Source organism: Limanda limanda, chromosome 13 (assembly GCF_963576545.1).
Source record: "Limanda limanda chromosome 13, fLimLim1.1, whole genome shotgun sequence".
Lineage (NCBI taxonomy): Eukaryota > Metazoa > Chordata > Actinopteri > Pleuronectiformes > Pleuronectidae > Limanda > Limanda limanda.
In genome coordinates, this window is record NC_083648.1 from 24,647,577 (window position 1) to 24,650,072 (window position 2,496).

At 56.8% G+C, this 2,496-nt stretch overlaps 1 pseudogene; it reads left to right on the plus strand.

The window, feature by feature from the left end:
* The first annotated feature begins 234 nt into the window (after positions 1 to 234).
* On the plus strand, positions 235 to 2,496 carry LOC133017573 (uncharacterized; annotated as a pseudogene).

Sequence of the window (2,496 nt, forward strand, 5' to 3'; positions counted from 1 at the left end):
TCCCGAAGCGCCCCAGGGCTCAACCGGGTGCGAGCACCAACGGCCCCCCGGACACCAAGCCCGCTTGGCCGAGGAAGCCCTTCCACTCCCCGTCGACCCAGGCTGCTCAACCGGGCCCGTCACCCAGTCAGCAGGCCAGGCGGAGGAAGAAGGCGACTTAGCGGTCAACCCCACCGCGAGCGGAGCTGCCAGCTGTTCCCTGGCACCCCAGCTATCCCGTGTGTTAGGGGAGAAATGACCCAGTGCCACCCATCCCTCTCGGAGACGCGTGGTCCCAGAGCTCAGTTCGTGCGTCCCATTAAAGAGGAGAAGAGACATGTTTCAGATGTGGGATTGTTCAACACCACACCAATGTCTCACAAGCACTCACACACAGTTTGTGTCAATAAAGAGTTTTTCACTGACGCATCCAGGCTCACAGCCGAGGGCGCAGGGTTACAAAAAGACTCAAAGACGACAAACAAAGGTGCGGAGCACGCTGTTGTCGCCCTTAACACCACAAGGGGGAAGCAGCGTCCCACCTGTGGTGAAACATCCCGTTCCGCTCATCTCGAGCCTATCAGAACGCACATGCGCGGTGATACTCGAAGGTGTACAGCTGGTGCGGGCCCCCAGAGATCGTCTGTGTCAGACAGAGCTTCACTCACCCCTAACTTTGAGGTTAGAGAGTTGGAAAGCATGCACAGCGTCAGAGTGGATATTGAAAACACTGGCCAAAGGCTACAGGCTTCAATTTGCCACGATGCCCCCCCGTTTCCGCGGCCTCATCGCTTCCCGTGTGCAGGGAGAGTCGGCCCGGGTGTTACGGGAGGAAATATCAGCTCTATTAAAAAAAGTGCCATACGAATAGTGCCACGCCAGCAGAGACTGGAAGGTTTTTATTCGAGGTATTTCCTGGTCCCAAAGAAGGGGGGGAGTTGCTTACGTCCCATCCTGGACCTTCACATTTTGAACTCGTATCTCAGGAGATACAAGTTTCGCATGCTGACACATTCAACGCTGATACGTTTGATCCGGCCGGGGACTGGTTCACATCAATCGATCTGAAAGACGCATATTTTCACATTCCCATTTATCCTCCGCACAGGAGATATCTGAGGTTCGCTTTTCAGGACACAGTGTACGAGTACCTAGTACTGCCATTCGGCATGTCACTGAGCCCGAGGGTGTTTGTGAAATGTGTCGACGCTGCTATAGCCCCCCTCAGGGAGCGGGGCATACGCGTGGCCACTTATCTGGACGACTGGCTTGTGCTGGCGCGCTCAGAGCAAGAGGCGGCGGTGCACACAGGCATTGTGCTGGCACACCTAGCCGATCTGGGGTTTGTGGTGAACAGGGAAAAGAGCGTGTTGACACCGAGGCTGGACATTGCCTTTCTGGGTCTCACGTTAAATTCACTGACCTACACAGCTCGCCTGTCAGCCGAGAGAGTGCACACCTTCAGGTCCACTCTCTCTCATTTTGCCGTAACACGTCAGGTCACGTACGGACTGTGTCTCCGGTTACTGGGACTGATGGCCTCAACCATATTGGTGGTGAGGCTGGGCAGGCTGTACATGAGAGATTTCCAGCGCTGGGTGGCTTCTCTCAGACTGGATCCCGTCAGTGTCACGGTTTGCGCGTCCTGCGTCAGCGCGCTGCGACCATGGCAACGGCCATCTCTGTTGACAGCGGGTGTGCGCATGGGCGCGGTATCTGCCCGAAAAGTGGTGACGACAGACGCCAGCCTGTCAGGCTGGGGCGGTGTGTTCGAGGGCAGATCCGCGAATGGGATGTGGAGCACAGATCTCAAACATGCCCATATAAATTAATTGGAGTTGATGGCAGTGTTTCTGACGCTGAAACATTTTCTGCCGTTCCTCCAGGGACATCATGTGTTAGTGAGGACGGACAATACGACCACAGTGGCGTATATCAATCGCCAGGGGGGTCTACGTTCTCTACAGTTACACACTCTTGCACGCAGACTGATATTATGGGGCGAGGTGCATCTCCTCTCAGTGAGAGCGACCCACGTTCCCGGAATTCAGAATGTGGGTGCGGACCTCTTGTCCAGGGGAAATCCTCTCTACGCGGAGTGGAAACTTCACCCGTCTGTAGTAGAGCAGATTTGGTCACTTTTCGGCCGCGCGACAGTGGATCTGTTTGCGTCGAGGGCGAACACACAGTACCCACACAGTACCCGACCGGAGCGCACCGCTGGGGCTGCATGCGTTCGCTCACGAGTGGCCGCGCGTCCCGCTTTACGCGTTTCCGCCTCTGGCTTTGATTCCCCCGACACTGCTCAGGGTGCGGGACAATCGTCTTTCACTGATTTTGATCGCTCCTCACTGGCCGTCCATGCACTGGCTGGCGGAAGTGAGGCAGCTCCTCCACGGTCACCCGTGGCCTCTCCCGCTGCGCAGGGACCTGCTCTCCCAGGCGCGCGGGCAGATATTTCACCCTCATCCGGAGTGCCTCGCCCTGTGGGCTTGGCCCGTGAGTGGTTTAATCTGA